The following is a 19,094-nucleotide window of genomic DNA, read 5'->3' as shown; positions in this document are numbered from 1 at the left end:
CGCTAGACCTGACGTCATGGAGACCTGATCAACACTGAGAAGAAAGAAAGTGAGGGAGAGAGGAAGAGAAGGCTGAGGAACATTCCATATGCTTAGCGCTCCTCCCTTACAGAATCTGATCTTCCCAAGAACCTGATAAACTAGGAATTATCATCCCTCACTTTTGGAATAAGTGCAAACTGGGCTCAGCAAATTGCCTTTTGTAATGTATGAGACCTGGGAAAGTGACTTCCCTGTGCCTCAGTTTCCTCATCTGAAAAATGGCGGTGGTGATAATATCATCTGGCTCATAGATTTGTTATGAGTATTGTGTCATATATGTATCACATGATAAATCTTGACTAAATCAAGTGTTTGATTGGAAGATTTTTCCTTCCATGCCATGCACCTCTACAAACAAATATTTAAGTGGTTCCATCACTGTAATCAATGCCACATACATAAATTAATTTTCTTTCCAAGGTTGAGGCCTGAGCACAATTTTGATAAACCAGAGCTGTCCACGTTTCTAAGCTGGACTTGTTTTCGGAGGGCAGAGAAAATGTGGCACACAGCAAAGGAGGAAAAGTCACTCTCATAAAACAGTGCTAAAGCAATAGATGCAGCTCATGGGATTCATGAGGATGACAACCCACCCATATCTGATCAGGTTGGCTTTCGGGAGCATGGTCTGGAATCTGCAGGCAGGCTGTGGTTCAGGCTTGCAAGTGATCCACATGCAGGTATGAAACTAGTTCCTGCACCTGGGCAGCCCTTCCACCTGAAATTTCTGCCTTGCCAACTTGAAGCAGGCAATGTGTCAACCAAAGGGACCAAGGGCCACCCCTCCCCACCCCAGAGTGACCCACATGGCCAGAGGTTCCCCTGGCACTGATCTGAGATGACACTATTAACAAGGGCTGAAAGCCCCTCAGCCTGCTAGGGAAGATCTGGGTTCGCGTGAACCAATCTCCAAGTCCCAAGCTGTCCTCCAGCCCCTTTCAGGGACAGGTCTGGGAGCAGCTCAGGTTTCCCTCTGCCAGGGCCTGTCTGAACAGATCCCGTTACACCCCAGCAATGCCTCCCTGAGCCAGGGACACTCAGCGGGGGGAGGCCAGCTTTTGGCTTTCTGGACCTTGGGATGAGAGCATGTCGATGGGGCCTGGCAGTGTCCGCCCCTGCATCCAGGCCTATGGCCGCTACTTGAAGCTGCACGTAAGAGGGCATGCCAGGCGTGAATCCTAGATCTGTCACTTGGGGCTTGAGCAAATCCCTTGGCCTGTGAGCCTCAGTTTTCTCATCTCTGAGTGTGAAGATATAAAAGCATCCAGCTCTCACATTTATTAGGAGACACAAGTGATATAACCACACAAAATGTTTCTCATAGTGCTTAGCCCACACTAGTGCTTCATAAGTCTGAGCTACTTTTATCATTTTTTCCATTGTTACTGCGCGGGGCGTGTTCCTAGGAAACAGTTCCACACTGTATTGGCCAAATTCATCTCTGTTAGACCGAAGTGGAAGGACGAGATAGTCTAGTGCCCAACCGTTTTTTAGAGATTGAGACTTAGGCAGCTTCCTCCAGGTCACGCAGGTAGCTGGTGGCAGAACCGAGCCTGAATCCAGGCCTTCTGAGGCTCCTCCTCCTCCTCTTCCTGCTCCTCTCGTCCTCTCCCCATCCCCCACTGCACTGCACTCTCCAGCAGCCAAAGTGTGCACGTAGCTGTCCCCACCGCACCAGGCTCCCGTGGCACCGGGGCCACGCAGCCTCGTCCCATTTGCGTCTGTCCCTCTCTCCTGCAGTGCATTCTGGGACGCTCCCCTGAGCTCTGGGAATTAGCATCCTTCTGGCAGACTTCTTCAGGTCCAAAGGAAGTCAACACCTCTCTAAGATTTCTATTTGCCCACAAATTTCAGCCCCAAGCCTCAGTAATATCTCTGTTCCTCACTCCCTCCATTTCAAAGGAGAGCTTCAGAAACACACCTGCCTCCGGCTTCTTTTTGTGAAAGCTAAGTAAATGTTCAGGGCACAGGGGCTTTTCTTCTCTCAAGGAAGAGGGAAGGAAGAGCAGGGTTTGTAAAAATCATGCCCCAGGCACTGAGCCTGCTGCTAAAACATGAAGGTCACTTGTGTTATTATAAATGTTATTTTTTCCATAAACCTGAACTGAACTGTAGTCCAATGTTTGCCTCAAAACAAAACAACACAGGCTTTGAACCTAGACAGATGGGAGTCTGACTCCCAGCTCTGCCATGCACTGACCCCGGGACCTTCACCACTTCATCGCCCATCTCCAGACCTCTGTCTTCTCATCTGAAAAACAGTGACGACACTGTCCACCTCCGTGGCTCTTTGTCAGAGCCTTTGAGCAAAATGAGATGATATATGAAAAGTCCCAGACTTAGGAGACACACAGTCAATAAGAGCTTTCATTAAGTGACTGTCACCACGGGGTCCTCAATCCTCCAGCAGCATATAAAAGCAGAGTTTCAAGATGGTTCTGCTGCTAGGAGGAAGCTTGCTTGCTTGAAAAATCACTGAACCTCTAAACCTCATTTTCCAGATGCATCTGCGCTCCAGAGAGGTAAATTAGAAGGGAAGTAGGGGGAAAAAAAGCTGGAGATAACACAGAAAATCTGTTTCATGGCCAAGGAGCTGCAGAGCAACAGACAAGATGACCAGGAATTTTGAGACTTATTTACAAAGTCACACCCACAACCTCAACCCCAGGGACCTTAGTGCCACAGCCAAGCACCCCATTGAGCCCACCAGAGGATTTGCAGTGGGGTTCAAGGCTGTGGGCAGGCTGACTGGTCAGCAGAATGTGTCCTTAGGTCAGTTCCGTTGCCATGAAGTGAGAATAATACCTCCATCCCAGGCTTGTTGTAAAGACAAATACTTAATGGAATAAAAGTGCTGCTAACTCATCTGAGTGGGGGATGGCAGGCATTGTGCCAGGCGCACCCCAAACATTTGGTCCTTTGAGCCAATAAAATTTATGTTAAGAGGAATCTTTCTCTCACAGTAGCAATTGGAAAATAGGTTTCACTCGCTGTAGATAGATGATCATCATAAAAATTTTGTTGTTGTTATTGTCGCTCAGCTGTGCCTGATTCTTTGCTACCCCATGGGCTGCAGCATGCCAGGCTCCCCTTTCCTTCACCATCTCCCAGAGCTTGCTCAAACCCATGTCCGTTGAGTCGGTGATGCCATCCAACCCTCTCATCCTCTGTCGTCTCCTTCTCCTCCTGCCTTCAATCTTTCCCAGCATCAGGGTCTTTTCCAATGAGTCAGCTCTTTGCATCAGGTGGCCAAAGTATTGGAGCTTCAGCTTCAGCATCAGTCTTTCCAATGAATAAAATAAAGTCTGCCAGTGTTTCCACTTTTTCCCCATCTATTTGCCATGGCAAGTTTGGTTGTTGCAAACTTCTTGGTGCCGGAATCCTTTGTGCTTACAACTATCTGCCTAGGTCTGGCCACAATGTTACTAAACCTCCAACACGGCAAACATTATTCTCTGTTCTGCACATTTTATCACTACATGAATGGGAAAGTGTTATACTTATAAAGGTCAGACCCTTGAGAATGGGGTATCCTGTATTTTTCAGGTTATAGGCAACATTCTCAACTGGTAGCTAAAGCAATGAACACAAAGCTTAAAGGAAAAGAAACAGATCCAATATGGAGTCAGAACTGTTCTTCCCTAGGGCGGTGTGAGACCATCCTCTCTAACACCACTGAGTGGGTGGGCAGGTGGGACAACGGAAGGACAGTCTTCTTGCCTCCCGTCTTAGTCAGCTAGGGCTGCCACACAAAGCACTAATAGGGAGCTTAAACCACAGAAACTTATCTCATTACAATTCTGGAGGCTAGAAGTCCAAGATCAAGGTGTCAGCAGCACTGGTTTCTTCTTGTAGATGCCCAGTGTCTCCATGTGCCTTCGAATGGCCTTCCCTCCATGTCTCTGTCCTGATTTCTTCTCTTTTTAAGGACATCAGTCATATCAGGCTTCATTTTTACCTAGCTACCTCTGTAAAGACCTTATCTCCAAATACAGTCACAGTGTGGTACTAGGGGTTAGGACTTCAATAAATGAATTTCAGCCCTGACCCTTCTCCTGATTGTGAGAGGTCAGGGTGCCCGGCTGGCCTCTCAGCGGCAGGGGTCTCTGAGCCCAGGGCTCCCAATGGGATCCATAGCCATCACACATGGGCAGGGCCTACTCCAACATTTCCTCAGAGGCCTCTTCTACCCATTCTGTCTAAAAAGGAACCCCTTCACTCCCACACACTCTCTGCACAGAGGTTATCATTACTAGAGCTTGCTATGAGTTATTCATTTGTTGGTTTCTTGTTTAAGTCCTCCACTAAAATGTCAGATTCATGAAGACAGAAATTTTAATTGGTCCCAGCTGTATCCCCAGCACTAAAAATGGCACCTGGGTCAGGGGATGGGACAGGGAGGTGGGGTGAGTAGGTAGAGCACAGGGGATTCTGATAGCAGTGAAACTACTCTGTGAGACTGTACAGTGGATTACTCATGTCGTGGTGCATTTGTTCAAAGCCAGAGAACACACAACACAAAAAGAGAATCCTAGTATAAACTACGGACTTCAGTTAATAATATTGTATAAATAATAATGTGCATGTGTGCTAAGTCGCATCAGTCGTGTCTGACTCTTTGTGACCCTATGAACCGCAGCCCACCAGGCTCCTCTGTCCATGGAATTCTCCAGGCAAGAATACTGGAGTGGATTGCCATGCCTTCCTGCAGGGGATCTTCCCAACCCAGGGATTGAACCCGCATATCTTATGCCTTGGAGAAGGGAATGGCAACCCACTCCAGTGTTCTTGCCTGGAGAATCCCCTGGTCAGAGGGGCCTGGTGGGCTACAGTCTATGGAGTTGCAAAGAGTCAGACACGACTAGGCAACTAACACACACACACACACACACACACATCCAATGTATCAGTTATCATAATGTATCAATTATCAATAATAATGTGTCAGGGGAACGAGTAACACCTGTAAAACAAGAATCATGATGAGGAATCACTAAGACCCCAAAAGGGAAGGTCTCTTGCCCAAGTTTACATGCAGCAGGTAGAGGGCCAAAGGGGACCCTGACCTAGGTCTGTATAACACCAATGCCTGTAAGGTCCCACGCGCCCACAAACCCACGCTCTGGTCAGTGAGTGTGGAATCTGCACTCTGCTGCAGGTTCCAGGGCCCCCGGGGAGTTGATACTAGAGGTCAGGTGAGAAGGCCACTGAAGTAATCCCTGACAGTTCCCTGGAGGAGGCGCCCCTAGAGCCTTCACAGGAAAGCACAGATTCTGGAGACAAGCTTGAGTCTGTGGTTGGATTCTGTGGCCCTGGGCAAGCCGTTTGACTCTGGGTCTCAGCGGTCTCACTAGAAAATGGGAAGATGGGGCCTGCCTCCCAGGACGGTTATGAAATTAAGAGAGGTCCCAGTACTGTCATGTGCAAGCTTAGAAAAGAGTTTTAATCTCTCCAAACCACAGTTCTTTCATTTGTAAAGTAGAAATAATAACAGTGCTTACCAAAAAGAATTGTCGTGAGAAGTAAATAACGTAGCACACGTGAATCATTTTGCATGGCTCCTGAAATATAGTGAATGCTCATTAAATACTGTGATAACTTTAATCAAGGTATTTGTGGCAGAGGAGTAAATTGGTACCAACCATTTTAGCTAACAGTGTGGCAGATCAAGTGTAAAATGCCCCCACCTCTGATCCAGCAATCCTACTTTCAGGTGTTCATGCCATGGATGTGTCAAGATACACATGTGAGGATGCTGACACGGTAGCAGCAAAATGCTGGGAGCAACTCAAACGCTCATTGTTAGGGGAATTATCAATCTAGTCACACCAATCGCAGCTAGACCCACAAAGAACTAGCATGCAGGTGTTCCAAGGCAAAAACGCAGATTGAATGCACACACCGAACGAGGTCCATGACATATTGTTAAGTGAAAAAGCAAGCCGTGGAAGAGTTGTACATACTAATTCATCTTTGTTAAAAATAAAGGCATACACATGTGCTTAGAAATATTCTAAAAAGATTTACAGGAAGCTATTAACGGCGATTCTTCTAGAGTAGCAGTTCTCAGCAGGGCTAATTTAGCCTCCCAGGGACATCTGACAAAGTCTGGAGACATTTTTGGTTGTCACACGGTGGCGGGGCGGGGGGCAGGGGGAGTGCACCACTGATGGTAGAAGACAAAGATGCTGCTCAACATCTTGCATGGAACAGGCACAGAACAGCCCCCACAATGAGGTATCTGGCCCTAAATGAGAAACTCCACTTGAGAGAGAGAGATGAAGGCTATTGAATTTGGGGATGAAGACTTATTTTTAATACATTGCTTTTGTAATGCTTGAATGTATTCCATTCAAGGGAACAACAGAATCTGCCCGCTCTAAACTGTGAGATCAGGCATGTAAAATGCCAGCACAGGTGTTTGCTCACATGGTGTTCTTCCCATGAGTTTTAGTTTCTGCATCTGCAGAGTGGGTGTGTGGAAGCCTGCTCTCAAGACTCACAGAAGGCAAAATGTACCGGGTTGAGTGCAACCCACATCTCAGGGCTCCACGGTCACGCTTCAGGGACAGGTGGAGGCCGCCGCAGAGATGCTCCTGGAGTGCTTCAGGGCAGGGCCGACAGCCTAGGCCTGAGCAGAGGCCCGGCAGAATCGGAAGACGGCTGTCGGCAGCCTGTGCTGGGGGCTACGGAGCCTGCAGCTGTCAGAGGCAAAGCGAGCAGGGGCTCCAGGGCAGATTCCCGGAAAAGCAGTCCAGTGCGCAGCCCGTCAGAAGCCACTGTAGGAATGAAGGGCTCATTCAGGATAAAGAGAGTCCCACACAGGGAGGGGGATCCCGCGGACCGCAGAGCCCCCACTGCCAGCTTCAGCAAAGCAAAGCAGGTCCAACAGTTTGGGAAGATGTTTTTCTTTCCTAAATACCTATAAAAAAATTTAAAAATCTAACAGAGGGGTACTTCCCATTGACTCCTACATATTACATTTTACACATATTTCCCTACTTTATGCTCACACCACCCAAGAACCAAGGAGCCATCATTTTACAGGTGGAGAAACAGGTTCAGAGGGAAGTGAGATCTTCACAATTTCAGGCCAAGCACTCAAGCCCAGGGGGTCTGGCTCTGAGTCACCGACCTGCGGGGGTGCGGCCGCCCCACATCCTTTCTGCTGCTCCTTACTCCAATCAAGTGTCTCCACCCACTTTCCAGACCAGGGGCGCTTCTGAGAGACACACCCTGAGTCTGACTACCCACATCTTTGTCTGGCAAAGAACTGTCAGGAGCCCCACTGCTCTGCTGGGTCCCTGAGAGATAGGGCTGCCAGGTAACATACAGGACACCCTGCTAAATGTCCCCTGTAAACTGTCCTCTTGTTGAAGTTGTTTAGTTGCTAAGTCATTTCCGGCTCTTTTGCAACCCCATGGGCTGCAGCCCACCAGGCTCCCCTGTCATGGAATTTCCCAGACAAGAATACTGGAGTGGGTAGCCATTCCCTTCTCCAGGGCATCTTCCCAGCCCAGGGATTGAACCCATGTCTCCTGTACTGGCAGGCAGATTCTTTTCCACTGAGCCACTAGGGGAGCCCAAACTGTCCTATATTATACTAAAAAAAAAAAAAAAATTATTTGTTATCTGAAACTCAAATGGAAGTGGGTAGCCAGTCTTTTGATTTGCCAAAGTCAACTACCTGTCAGAGCAAGGAGGAGATTAGCGCTTCCTCGCTCCCAAGAAGCTGGTCACATCCTGGAGAGTTTGCATCTGTTTCATCAGAGGTCTTGCTCACTTACCAAGGGAGCTTAGAGACTGCTGGGAGGCCAAGTGGTCCCTGCCTGTGCCAGTTACTCAAGCTGTTTGGAGGGACTTTTCTGGAGGCTGTTCGGCACAGGAAGAGTAGGGATTTAGAGCAGAAAAAAGAAACTAATGGACTTTAAAGTCCATTAGTTCAGAGGCCTTCTCTGGCACGGGTCCTATCTCAGACCTTATTTTATATTCGTAAAGTCTGCTCTCTCTTTCTGTTTTTAAAAGACCTTTTTTCTTTCTAGAGCAGTTTTAGGTCTACAATAACACTGAGAAAGAGGTGTAGAATTTACCACACACCCCCTGCCTACACACATAAGTAGTCTCCACCTTTGTCAACATCATTCACATGGGTGGTACATTTGTTGTCAAGGATAAAGCTACACGGACACATCATAATCCCCCCAAAGTCCATAGCTTACATTACGGTACAGTCTTGCTTTTGTACGTTGTATGGGTCTGGACAGATGTAGAACAACGTGTATCTGGCATTATAATATCCTACACACTGTTTTCACTGCCCTGAAAATTCTCTGTGCTCCACTTACTCATTACTCCCTTCCCTGCACCCCTGGCAACCACTTTCTACTGTCTTCATAGCTTTGCCTTTTCCAAATGTCATGTACTTGGAATCCTACGGCATGTAGCTTTTTTTGGATTGGCTTCTTTTACTCACTAATATACATTTACGTCTCCTCTGTGTCTTTTCAGTGTTTGATGCCTCCTTCTTTGTAAGGTATGAACAACATTCCATTGTCGTGTTACACAAGTTTATTAGTCCATTCACTTACTGAAGGACACCTTGGTTGCTCTGAAGTTTTGGCAATTACAAACAAGTCTGCTATAAACATCTGTATGCAGATGTTTTGCGGACAAACATTTTTAACTCTTTAGGAGAAATACTAAGGAGTATAATTGCTGGATTTTATGGTAAGAGTATATTTAGTTTTGTAGGAAATAACCAAACTGACTTCCAAAGTGACTGTCCCGTTTTGCGTCCCCACCAGCATTATCTGAGCATTGCTGTTGCTCCACATCCTCTCCAGCATTTGGTGTCTGTGCTTGAATTTTGGCCATTCTGATTGGTCTGTGGTGGTATCTCACTGCTGTTTTCATTTGCATCTTCCTGATGACTTAGGATGTAGGGCATCTTTCCATATGCTTATCTGTCTTCTGGACATCTTCTTTGCTGAGGTATCTGTCAAGGTCTTTGGCCCATTTTTAAATGGATTATGTGTGTTCTTACCATGGACTTTTAAGAGTTCTTTGTATATTTGAGATACCAGTCTTTTATCACACGTGCATTTTGCAAATATTTTCTCCCAGTCTATGGCTTGTCCTCTAATCATCTTGACACTGTCTTTTGCAGAGCAAAGTTTCTCATCTTAATGAAGTCCAGGTTATCAGTTCTGCCTTTGATGGCCCTGTCTTTGGTGTTGTACCTAAAGAAGCATCACTATATGAAAGGTCATCGAGGTTTCCCCCTCTAGTATGGTTCAGACATTTTGTTTATTAATTTTTATTTGTTTATGTTTGGTTGAGCTGGGTCTTCACTAATACACACGGGCTTTCTCTAGTTGTGGCAAGCCGGGGCTACTCTTCATTGTGGTGAGTGGGCTCCTCAGTGTAGAAGCGTCTCCTTCTTAGAGCACAGCCTCAGAGTTGTGGCTCATGGGCTCAGAAGTGGCACGTGAGCTTAGTTGCTGCATGGCATGTGGGATCTTCCCAGACCAAAGACCAAACCTGTGTTCCCTGCATTAGCAGGCAGATTCTTAACCACAGGGAAGTCCTTTCAGGAGTATTATAGCTTTATGTTTTATATTTAGGTCTATGACCCATTTTGAGTTAATTTTTGTGAAGGGTGTAAGGTCTCTGTCTAGATTCATTTTTTTGATATGTGGATGTCCAGCTTCCAGCACCGTTTGTTAAGAACACTATATTTGCTCCATTGTTTGCCTTTGTTCCTTTTTCAAAGATCAGTTGACTGTATTTGTGTGGGTCTATTTCCAGGCTCTCTATTCTGTCCCATTTATCTGTCTATTCTGCTGCTGTTACCACACTGTCTTGATTACTTTGTAGCTTCCCAGTGAGTCTTGAGGTTGGGTAGTGTCAACCTTCTAACTTCACTCTTTGTCCTTCAATATTGTGTTGGTTATTCTGGGTCTTCTTCTCTCTGTATTAATTTCAGAATGAGTTTACCAATATTCACAAACTTACTTGCTGGAATTTTGATAGGAATTGCATTAAATCTATAGATCAAGTTGGGAAGAACTGACATTTTGACAATATTGAGTGTTCCTTTCTAACCACAAACATTTATTTAGTATTTTTATTTCATTCCTCAGAGTTTTGTGGCTTTCCACATATAGCTCAGTCAGCTCAGTTGTGTCTGACTTCTTTGTGACCCCATGGACTGCAGCATGCCAGGCTTCCCTGTCCAACACCAACTCCCAGAGCTTGCTCAAACTCATGTCCATTGAGTTGGTGATGCCATCCAACCATCTCATCCTCTGTCATCCCCTTCTCCTCCTGCCCTCAATCATCTTTCCTAGCATCAGGGTCTTTTCTAATGAGTTAGTTCCTCACATCAGGTGGCCAAAGTATTGGAGTTTCAGCTTCAGCATCAGTCCTTCCTGAATGAATATTCAGGACTGATTTCCTTTAGGATTGACTGGTTTGATCTCCTTGAAGTCCAAAAAAGATGTCCTTTTTATTTGGACTCCTTGCAGTCCAAACAAGATGTCCTTTTCATTATAGGGTCCTGGAATGCAAAAGTAGGAAGTCAAGAGATACCTGGAGTAACAGGCAAATTTGGCCTTGGAGTACAAAATGAAGCTGGCAAACAGTTTTGCCAACAGAACACACTGGTCATAGCAAACAGCCTCTTTCAGTGAAACAAGAGAAGACTTTACACGGTGGTCAATACCAAAACCAAATTGATTATATTCTTTGCAGCCAAAGATGGAGAAGCTCTATACAGTCAGCAAAAACAAGACCAGGAGCTGACTGTGGCTCAGATCATGAATTTCTTATTGCAAAATTCAGACTTAAATTGAAGAAAGTAGCGAAAACCACTAGACCATTCAGGTATGACCTAAATCAAATCCCTTACAATTATACATTGGAAAGGACAAATAGATTTAAGGGACTAGATCTGATAGACAGAGTCCTTGAAGAACTGTGGATGGAGGTTCATGACATTGTACAGAAGGCAGTGATCAAAACCATCCCCAAGAAAAAGAAATGCAAAAAGGCAAAATGGTTGACTCAGGAGGCCTTACAAATAGCTGAGAAAAGAAGACAAGCTAAAGGCAAAGGAGAAAAGGAAAGATACACCCATCTGAATACAGAGTTCCAAAGAATAGCAAGGAGAGATAAGAAAGCCTTCTTCAGCGATCAGTACAAAGAAATAGAAGAAAACAACAGAATGGGAAAGACTAGAGATCTCTTCAAGAAAATTAGAGATACCGAGGGAACATTTCATGCAAAGATGGGCTCAATAAAGGACAGAAATGTTATGGACCTAACAGAAGCAGAAGATATTAAGAAGAGGTGGCAAGAATACACAGAAGAGCTATACAAAAAAGATGTTCATGACCCAGATAACCACGATGGTGTGATCGCTCACCAAGAGCCAGACATCCTGGAATGAGAAGTCAAGTGGGGCTTAGGAAGCACCACTACAAACAAAGCTAGGGAAGGTGATGGAATTCCAGTTGAGCTATTTCAAATCCTAAAAGATGATGCTGTGAAACTGCTGCACTCAATATGCCAGCAAATTTGGAAAACTCAGCAGTGGCCACAGGACTGGAAAAGGTCAGTTTTCATTCCATTCCCAAAGAAAGGCAATGCCAAAGAATGCTCAAACTACCGCACAACTGAACCCATCTCACACACCAGCAAAGTAATGCTCAAAATTCTCCAAACCAGGCTTCAACAGTATGTGAACTGTGAACTTCCAGATATTCAAGCTGGATTTAGAGAACGCCGAGGAGCCAGAGATCAAACTGTCAACATCCACTGGATCATGGAAAAAGCAAGAGAGTTCCAGAAAAACATCTACTTCTGCTTTATTGACTATGTCAAAGCCTTTGACTGTGTGGATCACAACAAAATGTGGAAAATTATTCAAGAGATGGGAATACCAGACCACCTTACCTGCCTCCTGAGAAATCTGTATGCAGGTCAAGAAGCAACAGTTAGTACTAACTGTTGGAACATGAAACAACAGACTGGTTCCAAATAGGGAAATAATTACTTCAAGACTGTATATTGTCACCCTGCTCATTTAACTTCTATGCAGAGTACATCATGTGAAATGCTGGGCTGGATGAACCACAAGCTGGAATCAAGATTGCCAGGAGAAATATCAATAACCTCCGATGACACCACCTTTACGGCAGAAAACAAAGAACTAAAGAGCCTTTTATGAAAGTGAAAGAGAGTGAAAAAGTTGGCTTAAAGCTCAACATTCAGAAAACTAAGATCATGGCATCCGGTCCCATCACTTCATGGCAAATAGATGGTCCATGGAGTCACAAAGAGCTGGACATGGCTGAGTGACTTTCATTTCACTCAACAACAAATAAGTAAAATTCAAAGTTAAAAACACAGTACTATAGTCCATGGACTTCTCCAGGCCAGAATACTGGAGTGGGTAGCTTTTCCCTTCTCCAGGGGATCATCCCAATCCAGGGATCGAACCCAGGTTTCCCACATTGCAGGCGGATTCTTTACCAACTGAGCTAAATACAGAGGAAAGCAATTAACTTTTATACATTAACATTGTGTTGTGAAACCTGCTGTATTGGCTTATTAATCCCAGAATGGATGCTCTTTCTTAAAGAGGGATCACAAACTGTTCAAATCCTTGCTATGGGGGCAGTGTTCAGGATGCTGCTGCCCCCCAGGACTTGTGGGAAGAACAGTGTCTCCTGCAGGTCCACACACTACAGGAAGGGGTTGACCCCTTAGGGAGGGCTAGGACCCCAGTCAGGGCCAGAGCAGAAGACAGTTCTAGAAGTAGAAATGAAAGTTACAGAATTATGCTCAACAACTGAAAATGTCATCAAGCACCACTCTGGTGCCAGGCCCTGTTGCTAAGAGACTTCATGAGCATAATTTTATTTAACCCTCATAGCAAGCCTGTGGGGCCAGTTTGATTGTGAGCTGTGTTTTGCCCAAAGAGATGCTATGGGTACCCAAGAGCACCACATAGGTAAATAGAACTGGGATTTGAGGTCAGGTCTCCTGAGAGAAAGGAGGAGCCTAGGGAGTCAGGAGAGAGGCAGTGCCGGGTGGCTGTATGGGTAGGTCAGGGCCTGCTGCATTGGTTTCTGATGAGGCTGTAGCAAATTGCAGCAAACACAGTGGTGGAAACCACGCAAGCGCATATCTTCCAGTGCTAGAGGTCAGCATCCGAACAGTCTCTCTGGGCTAAAGTCAAAGTGGCGGCTCAGTTATATTCTTTCTGGTAGCTTTAAGGGGAGACTATATTCCCTTGTTTGTTTCCCAGTTTATAAAGGTTACCTACATCTCTTGGCTTATGTTCTCTTCCTCCACCTCCAAAGCCAGCAGCACAATATCTTCTCATCTCTCTCACTTTCTACCTCCTTCTTCCATATTTTAAGGACCCTTGTAATTATCTGAATCCACTCCAGGATCACCTCCTCACTTCAAGAGCCTTAATTAACTTCATCATATCTGTGAAGTCCCATTTGCCATATAAGGCAAACTATTCACAAGTTTGGGGGATTAGGGCATGGATATCTTTCAGTTCAGTTCAGTTCAGTCACTCAGTCGTTTCCGACTCCTTGCGACCCTATGAATCGCAGCACACCAGGCCTCCTTGTCCATCGCCAACTCCCAGAGTTCACTCAGACTCATGTCCATCGAGTCGGTAATGCCATCCAGCCATCTCATCCTCTGTCATCCCCTTCTCCTCCTGCCCCTAATCCCTCCCAGCATCAGAGTCTTTTCCAGTGAGTCAACTCTTTGCATGAGGTGGCCAAAGTACTGGAGTTTCAGCTTTTGCATAACTCCTTCCAAAGAACACCCAGGGCTGATCTCCTTCAGAATGGACTGGTTGGATTTCCTTGCAGTCCAAGGGACTCTCAAGAGTCTTCTCCAACACCACAGTTCAAAAGCATCAATTCTTTGGCGCTCAGCTTTCTTCACAGTCCAACTCTCACATCCATACGTAGCTACTGGAAAAACCATAGCTTTGACTAGACAGACCCTTCTTGGCAAAGTAATGTCTCTGCTTTTGAATATACTATCTAGGTTGGTCATAACTTTTCTTCCAAGGAGTAAGCGTCTTTTAATTTCATGGCTGCAGTCACCATCTGCAGTGATTTTGGAGCCCAAAAAAATAAAGTCTGACACTGTTTCCCCATCTATTTCCCATGAAGTGATGGGACCAGATGCCATGATGCTTTTTAGTTCCTCTTCACTTTCTGCCGGTCTGACTACCACAACTTCCTTGGCCTTCTGTGATCTGTGCCTTTGTTCTGGGACTTGGGGTGAAGTCACTGGGCTGGAGTTGAAGGTAGGGATGTGGCTGGGCTGGCGAATGAAGGGAGGCCATGGAGACAGGTGATCCTGAGGTTGGGCCATCCTCCCTGAGAGGTCTCTGACCAAGACTCTGAAGACAGTTTATGCCATCTTTCAAGGAAGGGGTAACTCCTACCCACTGAACCATGCCTGGGGCCACGTGGTAGGGCACAGTTCTTCTCAGGGTTGTCTTCTAGGTCTGTGGTACTGCAGGGAAATGGGGAAGAGCTCAGACAGAGCAGGTGGAGCATCCTGGTGGTTTACATCTGAATAGTGTATCCTTTTGACCTAGAAGTTCCATTCATCTGAGTTTTTCCTACAAACAGATTCACCCATTCATGAAGAGATGTGTACAAACTTAATTATTCCAACTGCGTGCTCAGTTACTCAGTTGTGTTCAACTTTTTGCAGCCCCATGGACTGTAGCCCACTAGGCTCCTTGTCCAAGGAATTTCCCAGGCAAGAATACTGGAGCAGGTTGCCATCTATCTTCAGGAAGTGGGACAGAAAGGTGGCTGCACCCAACTCTGGGGTGTGGGGCTTGGCCTGGATTAAGGTCAGAGGAGGCGAACAGTCATTCACACTGAGTATTACACTTGGCTACAGTATCTTGCGGCCTACAGTCAAATTCCCTGAAAAGTTTAACTGGTATTTGTGGTAAGAGGGATTGAATGTCCCTCCAGAAAAGACCACGAGTTCAGTGACTGTAGCTGAATCATTCTACAAAACTCCTTTCCTAAAAGGAACATCCTTTCTGTTGTGGTTATGAGGGCCACATTGATTCTACAAGAATGGTTGCTTTTTTATTTTGTGTTGATGGATCCCCAAATGGCTCCGTGGTAAGGAATCTGCCTGCTAATGCAGGAGATGCAGAAGACATGGGTTCGCTATCGGTCAGGAAGATCCCCTGGAGGAGGAGATGGCAACCCACTCCAGTATTCTTGCCAGGAAAATTCCATGGGCAGAGGACCCTGGCGCACTGCAGTCCATGGGGTCACAAAGGGTCGGACACAACTGGACATGCACGTGGTTTATGTTGATGGCCATAATTAATCAATCATTAATTATTTGTTCACCTAACTTTTACTGAGCTTGTTTTCTGCAACAGGCCGTGGGCTGGGCACTGAGACTATGGAGGATAACGCACAGCTGCTGCTTTCATGGGGCTTATAGTCTAAAGGGAGGACCAGGTCCAGTTATAATGCCATGAGCTAAGGGCTAAGATGGGAGAGGGGGAATCTTTCTACATGGGGCTGTGGAGCCTGGAAGAGGGGTCCTGAAATTTAGCTGAGGGTTCTGATCTCCAACCTTCAGGAAGAATAGAAGTAAGCCTGGAGAGGAGAAGGGAGAAGGGAACAGCATTTGGGACGATGAAACAGTGAAGGAATATAGAATGCTTGGTGGACTAACTTTACTTAAGGTTAAGCCTGAAAATACTAACAACAAAGCCTGCAAACGCTAACCCTGCCTAATAATATCCCACATTCCTTGACTTCCTGCTGTGTGCCAGGCACTGAGCCAGCAATTAGTTAATCTTCCAAAGAACTCTAGGAAGTAAGCACTAATGTTTTATTTTATGGATGTGTTAATGCTATGGATGTGTTAAAACCCTAACTCCCAATTTGACTGTATTGGGAGATAGGGCTTTTAGGAGATAATTAAGTTTAAATGAGCTCATAAGGTGGGATTTTAATCCAATGGGACTGGGGGCCTTATAAGAAGAGGGAGAGATCTCTCTAGCTTTACGCGCACCCACCAAGGAAAGGTTATGTGAGGACACAGTGAGAAAGCAGCCACCTGCCAGCCAGGAAGAGTGCTCTGCCAGAAGCTGAACCCTTGTACACCTTGATGTCGAAATTTCTGGCCTCCAGAACTGCAAGAAAAGATATCAATATTTGCATTGTTGTTATACCATCTAGTCTGTGGTATTTGTTATGGCAGCCCAAATTAACTAATATAATTAGTATTATTTTTATTTTCATGATAATCATCATTATTGGTTTAATAGACACTTTTCCTTCCACATTTATTGATATATAATTGACATATAGCACTGAATAAGATAAAAATGCACAGAATAATGATTTGACTTATATACATCAGGAAATTATTATTACCATAAGTTTAGTAAACATCCATCATCTCATAAAGATACAAAATTTAACAAATAGAAAACATTTTTTTCTTTGTGATGAGAACCCTTAGGATTTATAACTTTGTTGTATAACGTACAGAAGTGTTAATTCCATTTATCATGTATATTACATCTCTAGTATTTATTTGTCTTATAACTGGAAGTTGGTACCTTTTGGCGGCTTTCATCCAATTCCCCTTCCCCCCACTCCCCACCTCCTGGTGGCCACAAATCTGATCTCTTTTTGTATAAGATTGCTTTTTCTTTTGTTTTGAAGTTTAACTGACATAGAACACTATGTTAGTTCCCCTTATACGACATAGCTATTTGATATTTCTATACATTTCAAAATGATCACCATGTTAAGTCTAGTCGCCGTCTGTCACCGTACAAAGATATTACATAATTTTCGACTATATTCTCCACACTGTACATTTTATATCCATGACTCATTTACTTTGCGACTAGAAGTTCCTATACATCTTAATCCCCCTCCGGCTATATCACTCCTTTCCCCACACCCCTCCCTTCTGACAATTTGGTTTCTTCCGATAATTATGACTCTTTTTCTGTTTTGATGTTTGTTCACTGTTTTATTAGATGCCATATATAAGTGAAAATCATATTGTATTTGTCTTTGACTTATTTCACTTAGCCATATACCTTCTAGGATATTCATGTTGTCTCAGATGGCAAGATTTCATTATTTCTTTAGGTTAACATTCCATTGAATGTGTGTGTGTGTGTGGTGGCTCAGACGGTAAAGAATTTGCCCTCAATGCAGGAGACCCGCGTTCAATCTCTGGGTCAGGAAGATCCCCTGGAGGAGAGCATGGCAGCCCACTCCAGTATTCTTGCCTGGAGAATTCCAAGAACAAAGGAGCCTGGTAAGCTACAGTTCATGGGGTTGCAAAGAGTCGTACACAACTGAGTGCCTAACATTTTCACTTTCACTTCAAATATATATATATATTTATACTTTATCCATTTCTCTTTTGATTGGCACTTAGGTTGCTTCCATATCTTGGCGATTGAAAATAATGCTGTGATAAACATTGGGTACATATATCTTTTCTCAGTATTTTCATTTTTCTCAAATAACTATGCAGAAGTGAAACCACTGGCTGGCATGACAGTTCTTCTATTTTTAACTTTTTGTGGAGTCTCCATAGTGTTTTCCATAGTGGCTGCACCAATTTACCTTCCCACCTGCACAAGTGTTCCCTTTTCTCCACATCATCCCCAACACTTGTTACTTGTCTTTTCTATGATAGCCATTCTGACAGGTATGAGGTGGTATCTCATTGTGGTTTTGAGTTGAATTTCCATGATAGTTAGTGATGTTGAGCATCTTTTCATGTGCCCCTTGACAACCTGTATGTCTTCCTCGGAAAAAAGTCTATTCAGAGCCTCTGCACATTTCTTACTTGGCTTAGTTTATTGTTATTATTATTATTATTACTTTGGATGTTAAGTTTCATGAGTTCTTTGTATATTTTAGATATTAACCTCTTATCAGACACAGCATTTCCAAGTATGTTCTCCCTTTCCAGAAGCAGACTTTTCACTTTGTTGAGTTTCCTTCACTGTGCAAAAGGTTTTTAGTTTGATGTGGTCTCTTTTGATTATTTTTGCTTTTATTTCCCTTGCCAAAATAGACAGCTCCAAAAAAATATTGCTAAGGTCAATGTCAAAGAGTTTAAGTATGGCCTATGTTTTCTTCTAGAAGTTTTATGGTTTCAGGTCTTACATTTAAGTCTTTAATCCATTTTGAATTTATTTTTGTATATGGTGTGAGAAAGCAGATGACATGATACTATACATTGTTGTTGTTCAATCGTTAAGTTATGTCTGACTCTTTGCAACCCCATGGACTGCAGCTTGCCAGGCTTCCCTGTACTTCACTAGCTCCCAGAGTTTGCTCAAATTTATGTCCATTGAGTCAGTGATGCTATCTAACCATCTCATCCTCTACTGCCCCTTTATCCTTTTGCCTTCAATCTTCCCCAGCATCAGGGTCTTTTCCAGTGAGTTGGCTCACCAGGTGGCCAAAGTATTGGAGCTTCAGCTTCAGTATCAGTCCTTCCAGTGAATATTCAGTGCTGATTTCCTTTAGGATTGACTTGTTTGATCTCCTTGCAGTCCAAGGGACTCTCAAGAGTCTTCTCCAGCACCACAGTTTGAAGGTATCAATTCTCAGCCTTCTTTATGATCCAGCTCTCACATCAGTACATAACTACTGGAAAAATCATAGCTTTGACTATATGCACCTTTGTAGGCAAAGTGATGTCTTTGCTTTTTAATACAATGTCTAGGTTTGTCATAGCCTTCCTTCCAAGGAGCAGGCATCTTTTATTTTCATGGCTATACTATCTATAGAAAGTCTTAAAGATATTATTCCAAAATTATCAGAACTCATTAATGACTTTGTTAAAGTCATAGAATTCACAATTAATGTACAGAAATCTTTTTCATTTCTATACACTAACAACAAACTAACAGAAAAGGAAATTAAGGTAATCCCATTTATAATTGCATCAAAAAGAATATAATATTTGGGCAAAAATCT

Source organism: Ovis canadensis, chromosome 16 (assembly GCF_042477335.2).
Source record: "Ovis canadensis isolate MfBH-ARS-UI-01 breed Bighorn chromosome 16, ARS-UI_OviCan_v2, whole genome shotgun sequence".
NCBI classification, from domain to species: domain Eukaryota; kingdom Metazoa; phylum Chordata; class Mammalia; order Artiodactyla; family Bovidae; genus Ovis; species Ovis canadensis.
Note: the sequence above shows the minus strand (reverse complement) of the source record.